The sequence below is a fragment of the Aplidium turbinatum genome, chromosome 11, assembly GCF_918807975.1.
Source record: "Aplidium turbinatum chromosome 11, kaAplTurb1.1, whole genome shotgun sequence".
Lineage (NCBI taxonomy): Eukaryota > Metazoa > Chordata > Ascidiacea > Aplousobranchia > Polyclinidae > Aplidium > Aplidium turbinatum.
This window is the reverse complement of record NC_137482.1, coordinates 25100017-25124821: the sequence shown is the minus strand read 5'-3', so window position 1 is coordinate 25124821 and position 24805 is coordinate 25100017. Positions and strand designations below refer to the sequence as shown.

General features: G+C 36.1%; 1 protein-coding gene and 1 non-coding gene across 2 annotated transcripts in view; one reads left to right on the top strand and one right to left on the bottom strand.

Moving 5' to 3' along the window:
* LOC145780009 (uncharacterized) overlaps positions 1 to 17700 on the bottom strand; it is a 375170-nt gene extending 357470 nt beyond the window's left edge. Inside the window, exon 1 of the mRNA XM_082591710.1 lies at positions 17645 to 17700. The gene's annotated coding sequence lies outside the window, so the exon portion shown is untranslated. The remainder of the gene's footprint in view (positions 1 to 17644) is intronic.
* Positions 17701 to 18310: 610 nt separating this feature from the next.
* On the top strand, positions 18311 to 18422 carry LOC145780411 (U6 spliceosomal RNA). Its single transcript, XR_014290641.1, has one exon. It is a non-coding gene; the product is annotated as a U6 spliceosomal RNA (small nuclear RNA).
* Positions 18423 to 24805: the final 6383 nt, after the last annotated feature.

Genomic DNA, 24805 nt, shown 5'->3' with positions numbered 1-24805 from the left:
TATGACTTTGAGTGAGGGTTCTGGACAAAAGGGGTAAGTTTCAAAATCTTAATTTGATAGGTTAATAGAAAGTCATTTTTTATCGTTAGGTAATTTTTCAATTGTAGGTCAAATAAGTCAAGTTTATGTAATTGACAGGTTCAGTCTAAAAGTTTTATAAATGCTGAGAAAAATTGATCCTTTAACAAATTTTTGTTCATTAATCTCAACCTGTGCTGGCTCTTGACATACAGGTGGCTACCTTACATCAATCGATTGTGAATAGCCCACTGTTATAATCATACAAAATTAGCCAAAGTTATGAGCGACTGTGGTGCAATTAAATGGTTGCGACAGAGTCTTATGAAAGACACTACTTTGCCTTAAAACAGAGGTGTCCAAACTTTTCTCCAGCCTGGCCAAATTTTATAATGCTGTAGTGCAAGCTGGCCAACAATGTGTGATTCTTCTTGCGTTTGAGGCCGCCGCTGGTCACATTGTTACATCCAGGCGCAGCAGCCAATAGATTGTGCGTTCAGCGATCGATCGAAACACACAATCTCTGATAATCTTGTGTTTTGCACGAAAAAAACGTGCATTGTATGGTAATATCTTCTTTAATGTCATTTTCATACAACAAAGCAATAGGCTAAGCAAGTTAAACTATTTTATTAGGATAGGCTAAGTTACTTATCACTAGGCCTACCATATTTTCATCATCTAACAGAGGACATGTTTCGTCAGCTAGTAAAACAGAAATAAATTTTTGTGTTTGAATAATTTTTTTGCCTGTTTTGCATTCAGCCAATGAATATTTTTCTGTTTCCTTAACTGGTTCCAATAATGAAGGATTAACTTCAACGAGATCATAAAATTGCTTCCAGGGAATATGATCGAAATTGTTCACATTTAAAATGCTAGAAACGGATTCAACTTGTCTCTGTTTTGCAGTAGTGTGGCTGTATTAGGACTGGTTAAAAACGGGTTTTTTAGTCGTCGTTTTTTTAATCGTTTTTTTTTATACGTTTTTATGTTTTTTATTTTTTATTTATTTTTATGCTACTTCCAATCGTTTCATACATTTTTCAATTATCATAACAAAGAACTGCAAAAGAAAATGTTGAAGTATAGCCTAGCTGCTGAATAACTTATCATAAATTAACTTTCTGCCGTTTTCACTATGTCCTGTAAGTCAGAAGAGTGGTCGCATGCTCAGCAAGTGGTACCAACGAACCATTCAACTTCAAGTGCTACCAATGATGAGAATGAGACTTTTCAGTCCCAGCGATGACCATGTTAACTGCTAACCTTTCTTGTTGCTTGTCTTAATTTATTATATTAGTTTGTTTATTTCTTTCATTGCATAGCTTGTTATAATGAGTCGTCGGCTCCAGCTCGTGTGCGAGCATTGGTTTCGACTTCAAATTGAATTTGGTTTGGGATGGTGATGTTGTAAGTAGCTGTGGAGGCCCAGTCTATGATGGAAAAGGCGTGGGCAAAAACCACATTGTATGGAGGGTGGGGGACGTGGTAGTTTTAGCTGTTCTTTTCTAGTGTTTTGTTTTTCTTGGGCTTTTTGTATCCTGTTTTTTTTCAAAAATTTTCGTGCCGTCCCTAATTCTTTTTCTCCAAAGTGGTCTGTCACTAGCTAGTAGTTCCCATGAATCCAGATCAATGGAGTATTGTGTTGTTGTTTAAAGTCTAATTTGTGGATCTACAGTCTAGTCCACTGATGCAGATTAACTTATCGATAAAAAAAATTGACAAATTCACGTTCTTGCAATTTCAATTCAATAAACTCGAACTTGCCAATTTTAGTGTGATAAGCCTACGCTAGATACTTTTTTGATTACTCTATTACATTACGGATCCTTTTGGGACATTGTTGGTCAAACAAAGACCTTAATGAAAAGTTTAGTGAAAAAATTGTATTTTGGCAACTCATCGATGTCTTGATTATTTCAGAACAGATATTTCAGAGAAGCAAAAGTACAAATTTTGTTTCAACATTTCAATTTTTGACAGATTGTTGGTGCAAAAAAACGATCGTGCTTTTTGTTTTCGTTTATTTTTCAAAGATAAACAAAACACGTTTTTAAAAAAAAAAGCGAGAACAAAAAACGACTCACATCTCTAGGTTGCATCATAGAAAACTTTTTCTACGTTTGGATTATTAATTATTATAGCCTATCAGCTACAGGTCTGCAATAGGCTGTAGAACAATGGCGCATTGTATCCAACCCTCAATACGAGGAAGGAACGTAATGATGATGATGATGATGTAGCTCTATTATTGGATGACAGTGAAGAGTCAACACATTATCCATGCTAGTGTATAGTGTACATTATGCGAGCTTCTGGACAGGTGGTTGTTGGCCTATTTGGTTGTTGTAGGCTATTGATCATAAAAGTAACGTGACATAGATATAATTATGTAGATTTTGCTTGGGAGATGTGTGAGGTTATTTTATGCATAGTAAGTTCCAGCTCGGGTGCGAGGGTTGACAGCCTGACACTTTGCATACAGCAATCATTGCCTTTGTGTGCTTTTCAGAAGAGTACTGTGCACCTATTTGGTGCCGCAACTGCCGCATTATTCACTGCCATCAATTCAATAGTGCCCTGTGACTGTACAGTGACTGGATGCATGCGTCCCACACCATTCAATAACCTCCCCATTTTTGCTGGCATCCAACCTACTGAGCTTCACCACGAAGATGCCACTCTGTATCGGTTGACAAGCATTGCAGTCAAACCACCTTCTATACTTTAAGGTCTTTACTCTATCGAATGAGCGCTCCCGTTGACTAAAACCAAGACATACATTTGCGCCAGGTGCTTAATTTCTGCTTACTGAAGTTGACAAACAAAACATCTCTATCTACTCATGTCTAGCTAATTGGGCCCACCATAAATGTTAATATGAGTAAACATTAAGTCCCACCAGACTTCATTCGTTGATTACCGATACCCACACCTGTCTCATCGACCATCGACATTCTATTTGAATAAGGTAAATGAATGCCTAGGAAGTCTGTGTTAAAACTACCATTAAATGTTTATTCAACTAGTTTACTATTAATTACGGTACTGCAATGGGAGGTAAAGAAGACTTGAGAGTTATGATGACAGATGTGTTGAACAGCTTGGCTCAAATCAAGGAAGAACAAAAGGTTCTCAAAGGTCAGTATGGTGACATAAATTCTGAAACTAAAACTGATACTAATCCTGTCCCTTTTGTTTCAGGTCCTAAAAAAATGCTGTTGAACGATTAGACAAACGAATAGATGACCTTGCCAAGAAGATTAGTGGCATATCTTCTGCCATACAAAACTTTGAAGAACAGCTGGACAAGCAGGAACAGTATTCTCGGCGTGACTGCTTGATCATTCATGGCTGCTCAGACATGCCTGATAGATCAAGCAGCCATGCCTCATTTGTTGATTATGTTTTAAATATATTTAATGGGAGAATGAGTACTGGTACTGAGGTAACTGCTTGGGACATCAGTATTTGCCATCCACTGTCCCAAAGGTCTAAAAAACAACCTATGATTGTAAAATTTACCAGGCGGTCTATTCGTGACATGATATTTAAGTCAAAAACAAAATTGAAAGGTACAGGAATGGCATTTACTGAATCTCTAACTAAAAAAAGGCTTTTATTAGTTAATCAGGCAAAAAAGAAACTCGGAAAAAGTAATGTTTACACCTTCAATGGCAACATTTTCGCCTATGTCAAGGAAAAAAAGCACCAAGTTCACTCAACAAAGGACATTGAAGAGTTAAGTAAATAGATAAACTTGATTTTAGCTACATCCATATAATAACCTACTTTTTATCAGCTTAAATTGTAAATAGAAACTTGTTCTTTCTCAGATAATGACATATTGATAAATAAACTAGTAAAATTAACTTTATATTGGGGTACATGTATGAATTTGCTACCATCGCTGTAATGGTGTTCACTTCAAAACTTGCAAAGATTTTGCAACTGAAAATAATTTGACAGAAAAAATTGTGTAGCTGTTTAAGTTAACAAATAAAATTTTTAAAGATTTCTGAAGAAAAACGGTTGCAAATTAGTACATGGACTACAAGTTTGACAATTATAAAAATATGTTTTCTATCAACTGACTTTAGTATATTTTATTATTGTCCTTTTGATCAATTTATTTCCAAAATAACAATAACACAATAATACTGCTTTCAGCACTAAACCAGTAGGCTACATTTTCTGCATTTAGTTTGGTTTGTTTTTTCACAGCTATACAAGTAAGTCCTTATTCCTTATTTGTTATGCTTAAACCTAAATGTAACATATGTAATAAGGTTGTTCGCAGCAACCAGAAATCCACATTTTGCAGCATGTGTGGCTTTTCTTATCACTATACACTACCAGTAATATAAGAATACCCACTGGTACATGTAAAAAACTTGATCATTCTTACTTATGCAGAAATTGTCTGCAAAACTCTTTACCCTTTTTAAACTTTGATGATACTAATTTCTCAGAACTGTTCATACACACAGCTCCTCAACCCCTCAACAATGAACCTTCAGTACTTAATAAGCATTTTTCATCTAAAAATGCAAATAAAATTGCCAGTAATGATGAACCAGATCTATATTTTGAAGTCAATGATGTGTATATCAGTTCAACTGAAGCAAGCTCATTATTAGCAAATATGCAAATAAACAGGCTTGTCCATGGGACATTTTTTTCTGTCCCATCCCATCCCATAGCAATTCATGCCTGTCCCGTCCCATCCCATCCCATGGGATTCCCATCAAAATACAATTCAATAAATGTTATTAAATTTATTGAAATGTAAGTCTAATGTGTACTAGATAGGACTAATTGTACAAAAAGAGATACAAAACGACAAAATTTATTGACTTTGTTAACTTTAAAGTTCAGAAAAGTTGTCTATCTATGACAATTCATTATCATTGGCACTCGTATTCCGAGTCACTGTGCTCATTCAGCAAATTTTCAATTTCCATGGGAAATGCAATTCGTGCTGTCCCATCCCATCCCATGGGATATTTCCCATGGGATTCCCGTGGGAATCCCATTCCCATGGACAAGCCTGCAAATAAATGAATCCCTGATAACTATGCATCTAAACATTAGACCTCTATCCAACCCAAACAATTTCTCTAAACTTCAAGCACTTGTAACCTCCATGAAAATTAAACCACATATTATATCCATCAATGAAACATGGCTAAAAATAAATCAGATTGGTGAATTTACCTCCCTAGCAGGGTATGTTTTTCTTGCAAACAGCAGATGCAAACAGAAGGGTGGAGGAGTAGCACTGTACATTAAAGATAATCTTATATTCTCTGTAAGAAATGACTTGACTATTATGAAAGAAAAAAGTTTGAATCTCTTTTTGTTGATTTATTCGTGAACAAAAAAAAGTTAATTTGTGGTACTATTTATAGATCCCCTCAATCACTTTGTGCTGTCAACTCTGATTTTCTGCAGACACTTCTTCTAACTATAAAAACAATATCAAAATCAAATGCACAATGTTTTATTATGGGCGATTTTAATTACAATCTATTAGACCATAACAACTGTCACACTAGTAACTATGTTGATGCAATGTTTGAATACAGCTTCCATCTATTGATAACTAAACCAACTAAAATTACTTCATCCAGTTCCACAGCTATTGATCACATATGGACAAATGTCTATAATGCCAAAACGAATGCTGGTATAATAGTTGACTGCATTGCTGACCATCTGCCTGTAATACAATGCTCTCAACTAGGTTTAATTCAAGAATTTTCCCACTTCAAAGAGAAAAGGTGCTTTAGTAACACAAACATCTGTAATTTGTTAAAAGACTAGCAGAGTTTAACACTAAAAATATAATGGAAGAAAGTAACACTGATGCAGCTTACAATAGGTTTTTTAACAATTACTCCAAATTATTTAAAAATAGTTTTCCTGTCAAATCAGTAAAACACACGAAAACCCAATGTTGGTATGATGCTGAACTTTGTGTACTTCATAGAAAAAAACAACTTGCATATAAAAAGTACATTAGAAAATCATCTGAAATAAATAAATCCCGGTACAATGCTCTGAGAAACTTTTATGTTAGATCACTGGAACTCAAAAAGCAAAATCATTTCAAAATTGCTCTGTTAAAACACAAAAATGATCTTAAAAGCACCTGGAGTGTTTTAAATCAGCTATTAGGGAAAAGCAAGTGCAACAAATGGTCCCGTCTGGCTGCTGGAGATAAAATCTTAACTCACAACAAAGATAAAGCTGACTACTTTAATGAATATTTTTCTTCAATTGCCTCAAAGCTAGTTGATAAAATCCCAAACAAAACTTCACAATTTTCAGAATACCTTTCCAATCCTATTAGTAAATCAATTTTTTTACAACCCACCACCACTCTTGAAATCAAGAAAATTCTCTCTTCCTTTCAATCCAAACTAAGTTGTGGCATTGATGAAATACCAACGAAAATTATAAAAGCTTCCCCAGACAATATACTTACTGCACTTGCACATATATTTAACCTATCCTTAACCAATGGCAAATTCATATCATCATTCAAAACATCTAAAGTAATACCTGTATTTAAAAAAGGAAAACCAGAAGACTGCAGTAATTATCGACCTATCAGTTTATTACCATCAATTTCAAAAGTAAGGTACCCTTCCCTAATAAGGGCCGCCTTTTTTATTTTGTCGCAAATTGATCATGAAATGAAAAAAGCGGGTACCAATGTGTGTTTTATTGTGTTTTAGCATCTTTAAAGCACTTCTTCAGAATAATTTTAATAACATATTGACCACAGTTTTAAAATTATAGTTGATTTGCTAATTACTTCTGAGTGGGCCTTAAAAGGGCACCGTTGCCTTAATAAGGCCAGCCTTTTAAACTCAATTTTTGAATCATAAATTGTGGAAAAAAAAACAATGCACAACATCAAAACCGTAAAAAATCCCCAAAACAGTTTAGTTACCATAGTTTATTACATAAAGAAATGTTAAACTTCACGTACCGTAGTGAGTTTAAGTAAGTTCTTTTCCAATCAATCGTAAGTTCGTGCAAACAAGGTTTTCGTCAATCACAAGTTCAAATAAATTTCTTCAAAGAAATTCTTTTTCAACAATAAAACATTTACATACCACAATATAGGGCATACAAATTCATCATCATCTTTTGTTAAACCAGCACAGTTTTCATGGTTGCCTACCATATTTTGCAACTTTCACGTTGCCTCAAGTCGGAGACTGTATTTTCTAAACATACTGGGCAACACCAATTTCGTACACTTGGACGTCTTTGCATATTTACTGTTTTCCTCTTTCGTTTTGCCTTTTCTCTCCCTTTTCCATACATGTCAAACAGAGACTTCGATACAGTTGTTGCGCGATAATTAATGCTTCTTTTTCTTTGCCCCCGCTTCTTGCTGGTATTTGCTGACGGTGTAGCGATAATGCAATGACATGGTGTTGATACGGGTGGGGGGGGGGGGTGTGTTGAGAACCCATTACTCGTTGATAGTTGAGGAGAGATCCCATGACTTCTTTTTATTTGTGGAGACATTTCATGACTTGTTAACGGTTATCGACTATTAAGACATCTTATAACTTGTTGATATTTGTGGAGACATCTCAAGACTTGTTAACGATTGTGGAGACCTCCCATAACTTGATGATATTTGTGGAGACAACTCATGGCTTGTTGATGGTTGTGGAGACATCCCACAACTTGTTGGAGGCTGTGAAAACATGTCATGACTCGGTGATGACAGCTGAGATTGGTCACCGACTGTATGATCAATGTTGGTGACATCACTTGGAACAAAGACATGCTCAGCAGTAGCCTTGTTATCAAATGGAAAAATTTCAAATCCTAATAAAAGCGAAACCCAATTTTCGCAAAACTGGAAGCAGGTAAGTTATTTTGCGCCCTATGGTGGTGGTGTTTTGATCTGAGCTTGTGCTTGTTAGCTGCCTGTAAGGAAGTATCAACTGCACTGTCTTTCTCCTAACAGCCCTTACAAGCCCACAATTGAATGCCAAGGGGTACCTGCCTAATAAGGCCTATGGCTGATTTTGATGGGCCTTGTTAGGGCAACTCTTCACAATCAGTTTAACGTAAACTACCTAAATACACTATCCAAGAAAGGTCAATATGTCAATACATGTTGAAACTTTAGACCCTTTAGCATATCCTGAAACTCTAACAAAGGTAGAATACAAACACCACTTACGAAAACACGCCGATAGATTAAGTACTGAACAAAATTTTACTCCTGCAAGATAGCTTTCAGAAATTTACAACTAACTCTGCTGGCATGTGGCTTCATCTAGGAAACCAAATTACTTTTCTGTTCATTCACATGATTATCGCAGCCAATTAGATTACAACAGCTGTTCCTTGCTTGCTTTGGTTTTCCAGATATGAAAGGGTGGGCCTTATTTAGGCACGGGCCTTATTTGGGCAGGGTACCTTACTTGAGAAAATAATGTACAATAGAATATACAATTTTCTAGCAGGCAATAACTTCTTCTATGGTCAGCAGTTTGGTTTCAGACAAAATCACTCAACAAGTCATGCAGCATTACATCTTGTTGATAATAAATTTCAAATGCAATTGAAAGAAAAGAAACAACATTAGGTATATTTTTGGACCTGTCCAAAGCATTTGATACTATCGATCACCACATTCTGCTAAACAAACTTTACTATTTTGGTATTAGGGGTATAGCCCATGACTGGTTCAGAAGTTACTTACAAAACAGATTTCAAGTTGTAGAAGTATCTCACTCAATGTCTGCTAAACGAGAAATATGTTATGGAGTACCATAAGGATCGATCCTTGGACCACTATTATTTTTAATCTATGTTAATGATTTTTCGAGATGTTTAGTACACTCTGAATCTATAATGTTTGCTGACGATACCAGTTTATTCTTTTGCAGTAAAAATTATGATTAACTTTTCGAAATGGCGAATGAGGAAATGACAGGAGTAACAAATTAGTTAGCAGCAAATAAGTTATCACTAAATGTAAAAAAAACAAAATACATGTTATTCAATAATACAAATAAACTTTCAAACCTCTCTTACACACTATCTACATGCAATCAACCCACTGAATGTGTCAACACTATTAGTTTTCTGGGCATTTTGCTGAGCGAAGACTTGTCATGGAAACCCCACATGCTATCCTTACTGCAAAAACTTCGCAAAAACTTTGGAGTGATCTGCAAGGTTAAGTCCTACTTAAACACCAACAATTTGATTTGCCTTTACCATTCCTTAATTGAAAGCAATCTGAGGTATTGCATAAGTGTATGTAACTGTTTTAAAAAAGCTTCAAAAGATTTGCAACAAACTTATAATAATGATTGCAAAACATGAATCAAATCACTCTGAATCCCATAATTTCTTCACAATTGACGAACTATACACAATAAAAACTGCAAAATTTATGTTCAAACTCAAACACAATCACTTACCCCAATGCTTTAATTCTCTATTTCAACTTAATAACAATTTGCACTCAATATCAACCAGAAGCAACAATCACTTTTTCCTCCCCTACTTCTCCAAAAGCTTGACTCAACAATCCATTCAGTTTAGTGGAGTTAAAGTGTGGAACCATCTCCCGAAAACCATCACTGAAATTGAAACCTTTTCAATATTTTGCAGTAACCTGAAAAAGCACTTGCGTTCTGAAAATTAACCTCTAACAACCTATGCTGTAACTCTAATTATCTGACTGTATTATTGATTGTTGCACCATATCCTGGTATAGCATGCCTTTCCAAATGCCACTTTTGTAAATTTATCCTACATATCATATATTACTATATTATACATTAACATATCTTACTATACGTATTTCTTATCATATATTACACCCGACCGGATAAGGATGATGATTAGCCTACTATCTTTACTCTTCCATGAATAAGCTACTACGGTATACCATTTTGCATAATTTAATATTTGCCAGATAAGAATATATCACTAAGTTACTACCAGCTTGCATCTAGCTACTCCATGATTATTATAAGCTATTATGTTTGTTCAGAGGATCGCTTGACTTTTCGTAAGATTATTATTTAGGTTGGTTTGGAAAAGATGCTTGAAACAACTCAGACACTACATCCTTCATCGGCACTACCAAAGAATCTCCACCTCTCATTAGCGACACCAAAAACACTCCATCCCTCATTGACACTATAAAAGATGATTCAACTCTTATTACAAATACCAAAAACACGCTGCTATATCATCATGCTTCTTATGCTCTTACATGCGCAGGAAATTAATTTAAAAAAACAAAACTTTTTTAACTATTTTATCTTGATAATGAGCTGCCATATTATGTAGGCTATTTGTTCTGCAATATATAGGCTACTCAATATCGTTGCTGCGAACACTTTATTTCTGTATGAAATCTGTAAATAGTCCTTGTTTTGATAGTCCGTTACGTAATTTCTATATGTGTGTGTAACTGTGTATATTAGTTTGTTTTTGTGATGTTGGGTTCAGTCGTGTTCTCATTGCTTTAAGAATTGGCGCTCCAGTTGTTCCAGGAACGAGGAGGCGACTGATTCTTAACTAATTCATCAACTTATTTTAAAGTATCAGGTTTGGTGGCCGTGCTTAACTATATTTATTGATGCATACCAATATTAGATCCATTCATGCACGTCTTAAACCATTAAGGTTTTGCCACCTTTTCCTTTTGTTAGTTTTGTTACTGTATTTCTTTTTCACAATATCATTTCTTTTGCATTCTGACAAAGAAAAATAAAATTGAATTGAATTGAATTGACCTGACCTTACCGAGACATGTGTGGGTATGCAGCAACCTTCTTCGTACGGGCGTCGGGCTTTTCCGCTCAACAATGCACCAATGGGGAATGTCCTCTTCTTGATGTGACGGTGGTGCTGAAGAACAGATCCTAAACTATTGCAACATCTTCAAACCACCTAAAGGGTCTGGGTATCTTAGAAAGACTGGATGCTCCTTAATAGCATTCTAGTGTAATCTGAGAACATCGTGAATCTGTGGTAGCAAAAGGATAGACTCTCTGCCCTAGAAGCTCAAGCGAAGAAGAAAACGTTTTCATAAATAGAAAAGACCTGGACAATAGCTTCAGTCCGACTTTGTCTGCCTCATTCTTCACCTGTTCTTTCCATGTTCTTTTTGGACGTCCCCGTTGCTTCTTACCACCTACCTTCAAAGTCAAAGCCTTTGGGAAAAAAATTCTTTCTCTCTTCTTAGTATATGTTCATATAATCTGTTTCGTTTGCCCTAGCAAACTTTTCAATTCTTCCTCATCTCTTGCTGATCCATCAGCTCTTTAGCCCTTTTCTCCCTCCTGGTTTTTACCTCACACATTGCTCTCACCAATGCCCTTTCCGTTTTTCTCAAAATTGCAAATCATTATTGATAAAATTGCTAGGGCAAAAGCTGGAAACTTTTTTATGAGTTCTTTATGGAATCAGGATGAGTTTTATGGCCTGAGAAATTGCAGGTTGTCATTTTCCGTACACCGCTGGGTCAGTAGCAGATGCGAAAAAAAAACTTGAGAAGCACAAGAGTTTCAGAAAATCACAAACTTCCAAGTAAAATGAACAATAAAAAAGTTGAGGTGCTACATGAACCGGAGTTTGTTTCCATTAAGGAGCATATCCACTAGATCTCAATCAACTAAAAGAAAAGTAAACGTTTGTCCTTTGGTCTCAAAAATCGATATCGGTCAGTGGAAAAAGTAGTCGGCCGGTTGTATGTTACAGGAAATTTAAACTTGGACAAGCCAAGCAGATTGCACACTGACATTGGGATAAGTTGGTACGACTTAAAAGCTTTTCTTAAGCGACACTGTACTAGGTGGGTGGGGTGGGACTTGCAGGTCGCATGCGGTCCGCATGCCTGGTTAATGTGACCCCGTCACAATTTTGTTAAAGAATACAATATAGCCTAAGACCAAAAAAAATAAAATGTTTATGTACAAATAATCCCTTGAAATGACTTCGACATTATTGATGATTTATATTTAGTAACTCTCTATCTAACTTTATGACGTCAAACTCCCATAAAAATCGCCACACATTTAACCACTTGCTATATTTGTGACGTAACAGCCGCTGCTCGATTGCCTCTTCTTGCAGTAATAAATCATTTTCTATGTGGTGTTAGTTTTAAATTGATTTTAGAGCTATTGGCTTACTGACAAATTGTTAGATCCTTATATTGTTATTAAAAATTAATCTTGGAAATTGTCTAAGAAGGATCGGTAATGAAGAATCCACATAGAATGGACAAACTTTTTTTGTCGAAATAAGTTATCAACCCTTTTTTCCTCACGCTTTTTCAAACTAAACAGTAAAGTTTTCGCTCTCCAGGTGCTGATATAAAAATTGGACTCAAGACAAATGAAAGGCGCGGAGAAGAAAAGCCAAATTTAGACAAATCTAGAAGAACATTTAATTGTGGTTACTTCGGTAGCAAAATTTTCGAAATCGATAATGAACTCGCAGAGAAGACAACTCAAAGAAACCTTGAAAGAATGTGGAGGTATGAAGAAAGAAAGTGATGACAAGAATTAAGCTTTACCTACACAAGCGGAAATTAAATCATATTAAAAAGTAGACTGTTTTGGACTGAGATACAATTATTTATTATTAGAATGCAACTTTAATTCGTGCTAGTTATTTTATCGTTGAATTGACACTAAAATTAAATGTTAGCTGATAGCCAAACCTGTATATTTAAAAGCAGTTTTGCCGGACCATATGACATCGTTTTTACTAAAATTCGTATTATCACAAAACTGCTTTACTTTTGAAGCTTCAATTTATTATAATAACTGCTGCAATTATAATCTTTCTCCTTAATCTGCTTTTAATTAAGTTTTTTTACTTTTTTCAGTTTGTTTACCTTTTATAGTGAAATTATAAATGCATTTAAATCGCAAGAAAGAAAAAACTTTCAGTCATATTCACTAAGAGATTTTCCGCTGATTTTCCTTAAATATAAAGCCACTTGTGTGCTTTGTGTACTTTTATGCGGAATTTGAAAATAAAAAAAATATTTGGCCGCCCGAAATATTGTACAATTCATGTGGCCCGCAGTATTAAGTAAGTTTCCCACCCCTGGAACCGATTGTCAGCAAAATGAAAGCGAGCTGGCGCGGTCGATAAGCGATCGATCACGAGGTAAATGAACAAACAAGACACGATCTGCTTCATCTTGACATTAGTGTGACAATAATAGTCACAAGAGGATGGACACATGCCAGTAAGCCACTCCAAGCCACTCCAAGTATCACGTGACGTAATCGATGATGCTTTGATACCAGCGATAAACTGATTACTTTGCTAAAACGCACAAGTCGCTAATAACTTTTATCTAATAGAGTTAGATTTACTAATCGTTTGTTATTAGGCTACAATGACGTATACCTAAGTTATACGTAATCCATACGTAGGCTATATAGGCATCATATCGCATTCGTCCATGGATATTAATTACGAAATCGTCTAAACCAGAAACAAATCAACTCATTGTTGACATCGCGGCCTGGCCTTGTTGTCATCAATGCAAGTTGTGTTACCTTCATATTCCAAGCTCCTCCTCTCGTGTTGCTGGAGCAACTTTCGACGCAGATGCTTCATGATGAAGCAGTCATCCTGCGCGCTAAGACGACGTGGTGGCGCCCTCCACTGGAAGTTGGGCTGAAATTATGAAACGCAAGAAGCAGTATCAAAAATCAAATTTAATTTTCCGTTTGAAAAAAGTTATAAAATGGTTTGGCCTCCAGTTAGATGTGGAGTCGCAGCCACCCATTGTAGTGTCTCATTTGTTTTTTGTGTTACAGATCTATGCAAAAGTTGTATGCAAGAGCAGCCTATAAAACAGTGGTTCTCAACTTTTAAGCTTGCGGCACCCTACACAAAAGAAAAAAATTGGCACCCCGTGGCAGACCAACGATTTTTCACCTCAAATGCAGCAGGTTGTAAGAGCAAACCGTAACCTTTTTATATTAAAACTTTGAAAAGAGTGTTCACAGCTTCTCTGCTTGATTTTCAGCTGTAATGCAGTGTGGGAGAAAAGTAAAAAAGTTCACTTGTAGTGCGTGCCCTTAGAAAAGGAAATTAATATTAATTAATAACACCTTCAAAAATCATCAGTATACGGCTGCATTTACTGTCTGCTTTGTAAAGCGATGAGGAGCAACGCATTCTGCGATGAATATAGCGCTATATAAAAACTAACATTATTTTTATTACTTTAATTTCACTTGGAGATTAAATGCCACGATGAAACAGTATTTTAATGAAAAAAAGGAAAGTTGATTTACTTCGAGGTCAGTGTGAAACTTTATTAATATTAAACTACTGCGTTTCCCTTAGCAGACAAAATGGCAAAAACCTTTCAATGCGCAGCATTCACCTATTGAACTGTAATCGACATTCAGAACAACTTGTAGCCTACAGACGTTGCTTGTGACATCTCAAAGCCGCAGCAATACGAGAGTGCCACACTAAAAATTTGTGACCACGAAACATCATATTATGCAGTGCGACAAAAAATTGCCCTTAAATCTAAATGATGTCACAAAAACAATTGTGCATGAAATTTTTATCTGCAGCAATGATTCTGTCTAACCATTTGAAGACAGATAAAAACGAACATGAGAAATAGCTCTTGGTGCCGTAGGATAAGGTTTCCTACACTGTGTACCACAGGACCGTCGCAAGTGTGCCGCAAACGTCTGATTTGAATGTTTCTGCAGTGGCGCAAAGTTGCTAAATGTCAAATTAGTTCAGAAAGGAGCATGTGCTTTCGTGGGGACCGAAACTAACTGTTTCTATCGCTTAACCTTAAAAGTCTTCTTGCATTGAACACAGAATTTCATAAATTTAGTTTTTACGTTTCTGTGCAAACAATATTCCATGCACTTTTTGCACTACAAAGCAATTTGCGCGAATAACAAATTACTTTCCTAATTATTGTCTGCCAGCAAAGAATGACTCATTCGAAGCGCGGTCTCTTCTCATGCAGCGTGAACGTCTGAACTGTCATAAAATGCCATATGTGAAAGTAACTAATAGGTTGGTGTCCATATTTACGTCGATTCCGCGTAAAGTAATGTCGAATAATTGTACATAACCTTGTAGCAATTATTTTCGACTTGGATAGGCGATAGCGAAATTCTTTAGTCAAACATCTCATCTTAGGTAAATTTGACATTAGTAGATGATAAATCAACGTAACATTGACTTGCATGGCTGCAAGCGTTTTCCGCAAGTTAAGGAAATGAACTTAATCATTATCAGTGACAAACACAAAATGAAACCGCACGCTAATAGTAACTGTCAATCAAGCTATTGAATTTCAGCAAATTTCTTGCATTTCATAACTGGCTGTGACAAAAGGTTTATTGTGAACTTTACAATTATCCGATACCAACATAATCAGGATTAAAAGTTGGGGCAAGAAAAAAAAGTAAAAGTCAAGACATCTCAGGTTTCTAGCGTCACTGCTTCTATTTGAAATTGCTGAATTAGCAGAGGGCGAGACCATAAGGTCTACGCCAGTAACAGGTACGGTCAATCATCAGACCATTCCCAATGATGTCAAGCCTCGAATCAAGAGTTTGTGAGCAAAAGCAGGCACACTTTTTACATTGCAGTCAAAGTAAATCATTTTACTGATTTATTTATTCATTAAAGTAAATCTAACTTTAAATAACTTCTATCATGTTTCTTCAAAAAGTTATTAAAGCTCATTGTTTTCGAAGAAAAAAAAGTTGGCAAAGTAAGTCATTGAATGTGCCGCGGTAGACTTCGAAATACTTTGATGTGCCGTAGTCTAAAAAAAGCTTGAAAACTACTGGCCTGGCCTAGACTATTATAAATGGTACCTCGGTTGGGAACCACTGCTAAGGAATATCGAAAACCAGTTGAAAACATGAAATACCATTTCACTTGAAAACATCTACCACCCGGCGTCCCTTGGCGCGTCGATATTCGCGCGAACTACAACGAGATGCAGCTATTATAAACCCTAATCCAGTTTCACGGTGCCCAAAGTCGAATTAAGCGGTTCAGATCAAAATATTTATATAAAAGCAAATTTCATTGCAGGGTGCAGTTATGTGTCATGATGATTATGTGTCTAATCTGATGCGGACTTTGGCCATAGTCGGCTTATCACTTATTTGGCATTCGAATAAAATCAATGAATTGAAAGTCGAATGCTTTAATCTATTTTATTTTAATTAATAAATTTATGCTACACTATAACATTGCGTACAAGAAATGCATTAGGCTAAGTTTGCAAACTATCAAAGGTCTAAAACGTGTTGCTAGACAAGTTTACCTTCATTGAAAATCTTCTTGACAGACCAAGGCTTGGGAGTTTACAAAATCGCTGAGACTTAATGGTCGTTTCAACTTCTCCGTTTGATGACAGATCCATTGTCCACATGCTTTGGGCTCTTGTTCTTTTTTCTTTAAATGATTGCTTTCGATTCATGTTTGAGATCGGGAGCAAGATTGAAGCTTTGCGGGGAAAGAAACAGTTGGATTGCCGCCGACTAAAGCCATTCAGCTGAAAACAAAATATTTAATATTACAATTTTGTTGTTTACAATAAATAATCATTCGCCGGGTTGAAGCTCGTCCTAATTTTTTAATATTTCTGCCCAACAAATGCAGTTTTGTAAATGTTGAACATTGCACACCGGTTCAGTCTGGTTTCACGGTAGTCAACTCGTAAAAAATGTCTTTAGCTTGCACAGTACAAAAAATATCTTTTACTGGTAAGCTAAGGTCGCCACTGAAAGAGTTAAAAACAACAAAGCGTTTAAGGTTGTTTTATCTCTGTAAAATCTCCACCCTATTGCAACTGCATCTCCCATTCCATCTCTTCAAACTTCCATGTTGTCGACTGATAAGTCCCCTCCCGTTCCAGTTCGTGATACAATCCCGAAAGTGGGAGTGTGAGTTGATGGCTTACATCTTAGTCATCATTTTACATTGTAGCAATATTTTCGGTTCAGTTCAGTAGATTACAGCCCTCAGGAGATTCGTATCTCTACAGAGCAGGTTTTCTCGACCGACCTCTCCAATCGACAACATTGTCAATCCATTCTGTTCTTCCAGGCCTTCTTTTCCACAATCATCTCCTTCGATAGCAGACGAAACCAAGTGATCTCCCATTGCAGCTAAAGCTATGTGGGCTAATAAAGCTATAGCCTAAATATATGTTGTTTAATTGTTTTTTTGTAACATTTTCTTTTTTTATTTTCCCTTTATACCTTAAATTTTTCTGAAGGTGTTGCGACCGTGCCAAATTTCTTTCAAATCAATAACTTACTTCGGTCTCAAGCACGTTTTAACGTTCGCGTTTTGTCGCTTCTACCCTTTTCTCGACCTTTGCTATGTTGACGTGTATTGTTTTGATATGATGGTCAGAAATAAAAACAACTGAACTGAACTGTCCGATGGCCACATTGGTAAAGTTTTATCTTTTTAATCACAATAGCAATCGTTAAATTGTACCGCCGACATTCGATTTCTTTAAAATGAAGAATGGATTCGCTACATGCGACGCACCACATACTATACTGCAGGGGTCACCAACCTTTTTTGCATGCGGGCCACTTTGGCACTAAGGAGAGCTGTGGCGGGCCGCACTAATAAAATTTTAGGTAGGTTGACCCTTATGCTAGAAAAAAACGCATTTCGTACCCAGTATCCAGCGTTACATGTTGTTAATATGTATCTTAGAATACCGCAGCAACAAATTAGTCGAACAACGCTACTGCCAGGCCAAGCTCCTTAACAACACTTTTGACTTTTTTAACAATGCCTAATAAACGAGGCCACTTGTTTTGCGCACTTATAGCGAGGCGAGCGGTTTCATCAGAATATTCATCGCCAAGCAAGAGTGATGTTGTCACTTTGCTTCAGAACAGATATCTTGCACTTAACAATTTCAATAAACAAGGAAATGTTTGACACATCGCAATACAGGCAACAATGGTGACCTGCAAACATATCAGGGAAAAATAGGCTCCAATAACAAGGAAAAAGAAACCAGGCACCATGAAACAAACGCTTGTGGAAATCACCGAAAAATCGTAGATCTATCGTAATTCATGAACAGTCTTCCCTCTAAAAAAGCAATGAGTTGGTTTTTCATCCTTTTTGTGAGAGTCTATAAAACCGTCTTTCTTTTATTATAGACAACTGTCACTTGCGGTACTTATCAGGGTGGCAAGAATTTGTTGATTAACAACATTTTGCAGTACTTGCTTCGGCAGTACATATAGCCTACTAAAATTGGAACGATACAGAGAAGATTAGCATGGCCTCTGCGCAAGGATGACACGCAAAATCGTGAAGCGTTCCATATTTGTTTCAAAAAAAATACATTTTGCAGTACTAAGCTAAATATTTTCATAATACAATCAGAAAAAGTCTTCTAAGCTCAACTTAGACGCTAAGTTTAGCGTCTAAGTTGAGCGATACAGTCTTTGTAAATTGATATCGGGATAGTCGTGATTCTCATTTGTAACCTACGTTAATTTCAAAGGTAATTGCTTTCAAATAGCTTGTTTTGACATGTTTTAATATTGTTCAATTAAATTTCAGCAAAACATAGCTGCAGGATGTTCTTCAAACCTACAAGAAACAGTCAGATGCAGTTTTTAACAAAGTTTCTTAGTCTGTTTCTGCTACTCTTGTGCCAATAGGCTGCAAGCTTTTAAATTTCTTGTGGAACCCACTTTGGACATTGCTGGTTTATCGTAAACATTTAAACCTGGATGCGATATTTTAGATTTTTGATCCGTGGCAACGTGTTCAACAATGAACCATTAGAAATGTTTCTAATCATCAACTTTCGCTATTTTACCTCAGAGTTTAACTTTTCTTGCCTTCCATGGCGGGTACGCAACTTCTCAATGGCTTCTTCCATTCTTGCCAAACATTGCTTGAAACCCCACGGTCAATGCATAATTAGATCAAGAAACATCGAATCAATGTATGAGAACAACACTCAGTTACTCTTCTCACAGGGCTTCCTTATCATTCTGCAACAGGTGTCACATATTGATGTATCTCGAACCAACTTTTATACCGTAGAATAAATATAAAGTTTATTTCAAATTTTGGTTTTAATCACTTTACTATGCCTAAAGTGGTCTTAATTTTGGTTGCATTTTAACAAGATCTTGGCCTACAGCGTCTTGTGCCAGTAAGACAGAGACTGCAGATTCTTCCTGCCTGAAATATTTTTTCAAGAGCACGATGCCCTGTAGTGTATCACAGCAGGGGATAACTTTTCCAGCAACATTTCGATTTTCATCACAACTTTGCTATTCCACCGCTGACTTTGTTATTTATTGTGCTCAATTCAAGTCAATGGAGATTCTAAATAGTTGTATATCTTTTCGCAATTTGCATCCGGCTCGCAGCTGTTAATCTCGCAGCAATCCGGCCTCAGAGAAAAAAGTTTGGTGACCCCTGATCTAGATGACGACCAGGGCGGTAGTGCCATGCCATTGAAATATTGTAGGTAAATCAAAGTAAAGCAGCAACGCCAACCAAGGCATCAGATGGACATGGATGGACACAGGTCAAGAAGATAGGCCAGGCCATTTTTCCTGTAGGCCAAAAACTATAATTTAATAACAACTTATCACATTTCATTCTCATATCAAATTTTTCTAGAATCTTGACAAAAGAATCTTGCATTGAATCAAAATAAAATGGTTTTTATTTGCCTAAATGTTTGAACTAGTTTAAGTTTGTTGGGGACAACTCAACCAACTATTGAGCCTTTTCGAAATGAAAATATTTCGAAGTATTTCGTTTTGAAGCAAAATTACTTGTTTTAGTTTCATTCCGTTTCGAAAGAAGAATCCCGCAAGGAATGCAGGAAGCGCTGAAATGGTTACAAACGTGGTCATCATGTTTTGTAAAAGTTCATCATTCTGGGTGCTCCTTCTGTGTATTATAAATATTCTCACACGGACGTGTCGATGTTTTCTAAATTTTAAACTACCGAACAACTCTAATCTGGTGGCAAGTCTGAGAGAAAACTACTTTCTGCCTTTCATCAAAAAATGCTTACTATTTGTTGACATTAAAATAATTAACTCTCTGTAGTATCAACTTTAGCGATTTAATAAACATTCTGAAACCTAGTAAGGAAACCCTTTTCTTACTACTCTCCTTTTCTTTCCCCTCCACAACAAAAAGTCGCCAAATCCAACAACATCCCAATTGCCTACGTTTCACTTTACTTCTGAAACGTCTATGTTCCTGTAACATCAAAGCGTGTGGTTGTCAGCGTCGCCATGCCTGGAATAATCTGAATTTATTTTGATTTGGTACAAAGCTTTGTTTGTATCTTGCAAGAAGCCATCGCTCGTATCAAAACCATTTGCATCCATTTTGCATAAGGTAACATAAAATCAACTGTGATAAACGAAGCATCACTTTCAAAGCTTCTTATTTTGACATAGAAGTGTTAGAGCAAAACGCAAAATCAACAAAACCTCACGGCAACCGCTGTCAACAAAAACCTACGTCACTTAATGATGAATTGATAAAAGAGCGGCTTGGCACTTTCAATAAAAGTGCGCGCCGTTTCGTCATCAACAAATCGCCGCGAAGTATTGTCGGGGTAAAACCATAGACATCTTATTATAACTAGACCGCGCATCGTCACTTCTCTCGTTTACGATTTTTGAAGAAAGCAGGTTCAGACGTCAGCCATTATTAGTGTACCTATTCCGCGCGTTTGCCAATGCTTTTGTAGGGACCCGTAATGAATTTTCATTGTTTTGAATTCAATTCAATTTATTTTTCCTTGTCAGAATGCAAAACAAATGATATTGTGAAAAAGAAATACAGGAACAAAACCAACAAAAGGAAAAGGTGGCAAAACTATTATGGTTTAAGACGTGCATGAACGGATTTAATATTGCGGTATATGAATCGATAAATATACAGTAGTTAAGCACGGCCACCAAACCTGATACTTTAAAACAAGTAGAAGTAGATGAATTAATTAGTTAAGAATCAGTCGCCTCCTCGTTCCTGAAACAACTGGAGCGCCAATTCTTAAAGCAATGAGAACACGACTGAACACAACTTAACTTTCTACAAAATGTAATTCTCCTATAATATTTGCGTTTCTTAAAAAACTCAGTTGTTGTGAACAAATAATTGACAAAACAAATAGTTTTCTATGCAACAACACAACCGCAGCTTTTACCAGGATTCTGTTCAATAGAGATTGATGGCTTTCGATTTTCTCCGTTGTAGCAAAACGTTGCATTATGACGTAAATTCGTGTGATTTCATCAACAATAACTTTTAAAGAAATAGCTTCAGTTTCAAGTTGCTGTGAAATAACAACTAATAAATATCTCCGCAATTCACCTAGTATGACGAAATCTTTATATGATTTCACCTTTGCTGTTCTACAATCGCAAACATATTGTTAGAATTTGTTAATTTATGCTGCCAAAATGTGCGCAAAGATAACGTTATGTGCAAGGTGCCGCTTTGAACTGAGTTCACACACTTTACCTGTTCAACCCAGCTTCTTATCATTTAAAGATAGAAGTGGACTTTTTAAACCTTCTTTCAGTGTTGTATATATTTGTGAAGAAACTGAATTATGCATTAAACGGTTACTAACTACCACAGCTGGGAGATTACCTCTTCATCCAGGCATTGTGGAAGCTATTGCGGTAGCTGTGCTTGGAAATATAAACCATTCCAAGATATTTACTAATCTCACGGATCTTGTGTTTGAATGCACCGTTACCGATAATCACATTTTTACGCTAGTCAAAACTGTGTCCAAATGTTATTTAAAAATTAGGTTTTACCACATTGGTAAGGAAACCTGCAAGCAAATACAAGGCAAATTGGTTCGTAAAACGCTTAACAAAACAGTACTTTTCAAACACCAATAAACTACTTCCTTTCGACATCACATCAGTATTGGTGAATATTTAATTTGTTTTGATTTTGTTGAGCTATAGGCCTACGTTATAGCCGCTATAATATAGCGTATCATTTGCTTAGGTTTGATGTAATACACTGTTTGTTGCTGTTTTTACAATAGGCTAATCATCAGCTCAGCTGTAACGCCAAATTGAATACGGTAAGAGTTCTGCTGAACTGCTGGAAATGATGCATTCAGTGTATCGTATACGTGCTCTCGCATCGCAGTGTTTTTGCTTTATATTATAGACTGTATGTATAATTCTGTACAATTTAACACATGCTTTTATTCATTTCATAGATGAATAAAACCTCTATTACACCAAAGTTCTAAATTATAGTTAACAAGTTAGTTTTCTGCAGAAGCGCAACCAGCTCAGAAATGTTATCGTTAACAGCGCAGCTTTCACGCGAGTTTGAGACACTAACAATGGCCGCCGCCTTTTTTCAATTTCTTCAATCGAAATACGAGAAGCGCAGTCTAGTTATAATAAGATGTCTGTGGGTAAAACTTTGTTTGACAACCTGAAGCAATATGTGCGTTGCTTTATTGAAAGCGATATCCTGTTCTTGTTCCAGCAACAAAAGATAAAACGTGGCAAAGGTGTTTTTATAGTTGCTTCGTGTAACATCCTAATCGTGATTTTTTTAAATTTTCAAACTTTAAAATCATTGTCATTTTGATCCACCGACTGATGAGTACCTTCGAAACTTTGACAAGTTACCAAACAATTCATTTGTTGATGATTCTCCCATGATTTTGCGTCGCGGCAACAATGTCCCTCACCCCACCTACACAGTTTGTACGTTGCATGGCTTACCTCGCTATGCTGGTGCTTGCACTATTCAAATTAAACAAAATAGTTTGACCTTTTGATGCGGTCCTTCGCAAATGTCTTTTCAGCTTTATAGATGTGAATCTTCAAAAAATTGTTACATGCATGCTCTTTGCAATTCTGACGCTTTTGTAAAATCGTCGTATTTCAGTGCTGCTACTCGCAGTTTGCTCGTTGACAATTCTTCGTGGCAGCATTATCTGTTAACTGGATTGTTGTGATTAGTGATTAGTAATTGTATTGTTTGTTTTTGTTTTCGCATGTTCGGTAGTGAATACGCACCTATTGGTCTGATGCAAATTAATAATTAATAGGCCTACTGATATGCATAAAAAATATTTTTTTTGTAGACCAGTGTTAGGCTCATTATTATATTATATTAAGCTGTTTGGACTTTGAAAACTGATTCAATGAAATTTTGCGAAACTGAACCCGAATTTGAACTCAGATGGTTGCTATCACATCAGATTTTTGAGATATGATCACAAAAATACTTTATTTTTGCTAAAAGTGGAAGATTTGGAGTTGCGTTTACCACCAACATATGTAGTGCGACAGCGAAAGATTGCTGTTAGACAGGCCAAAGTAGCTTAAATAAGGTTACTGGACACGCATTGCCATAGGCCTGCTTAAATCTTTGGTATTTCATGCAAAACATTGACAGGGGGGAAGAGTCTATTATACTTTTAGCTTGATATTACTGCTTTGTTAATAATGTTGTTTTCAAAACAAGTTGGTGTCAAAATTGTACTTTGTATAATGTATTTCAGCTATTTATGTACCACATGGCCTGGATTTCTGGATGTAGCACAATGTGTATGTGTATAAACGCAACATCAAACCTTCCACTTTTGGCATAAGTAACAATTTGCTGTTATCATATTTCACAAACCAAACGTGATAAGATAAATCTGAGGTCAGATCTAGATTCAGCACCTCAAAATTACACTGAATCAGTTTTCAAAGTTCATATAGCAAAATTGTGTAGACCAGTGTAATCAACAAAATAAAAATTACATTGCTCTATCTATGACATGGTCAGTTAGTACTGCCGTCAAACATAAAGGGCATTTTTGTCAATAACAATTTTTTACGGTTTTTCTTTTAATTCTCGGCGGTGCCTACATAGCCTACCGTCTGTTTGAATAATTGAATCTTTGTTCACATGAATTTGCTTTAATATGATGTAGGCTGGGTTTATCTACTGTAGCCTATTATTAACTAAATGACCAAAAAAGTAATTTTTTAAGCCTACCGTTAGATGGCACCTGTCAACAATATATTTCACTAGGTCATTGGCTGATCGAAGGATCGTGCTATGACTACGCCATGTTTTTATTGACCTAAAAATGAAAAAAATTGACTATTGATCTAACGAATGACTGAATGAACCATTGCTTCTTGTATTTTATATTTAAAATAAGGCTACATTAACGAAAAAATAAATTCAAATCAACAAAAAAAACATTGAAATATTCAGCAGAATGTATTAGGCTCATTTGAAGGCTGTATAAGGAGGCAACTAACTTCTCAACGAACATCACGTTCACCAAGAACAAGAGTTGAAATGTGACGTTATGTTCAGTTCACTAAGCCATAACCCTAGGAAGGGCCGCACGAATTTCTTCCTAGCACCTTAGTGCCCATAATCAAGAAAGAAGTCAAGAGCCATTGTCGAAAGGACGCCACTGCTCAATCTACTGCACGTGTTTCAGTGGCTTTCCAAAGGCATGGCCACATGCTCTTGAGTGGTGTCGAACCGGCGCTTAATTAACTTTCTGGTCTTTCAGTGTTCATTATTCTAGAAATATCGTCAATATTTTGCAGTGTTTTTAATGGCTAAGCGAAGCACAAACTGAGGATTGATAAATGGGAATTTGTTGAAGTAGCCTATCCGTGTTTTTTCGAACGTTTGGACTGGACATATCAATTACATAAAA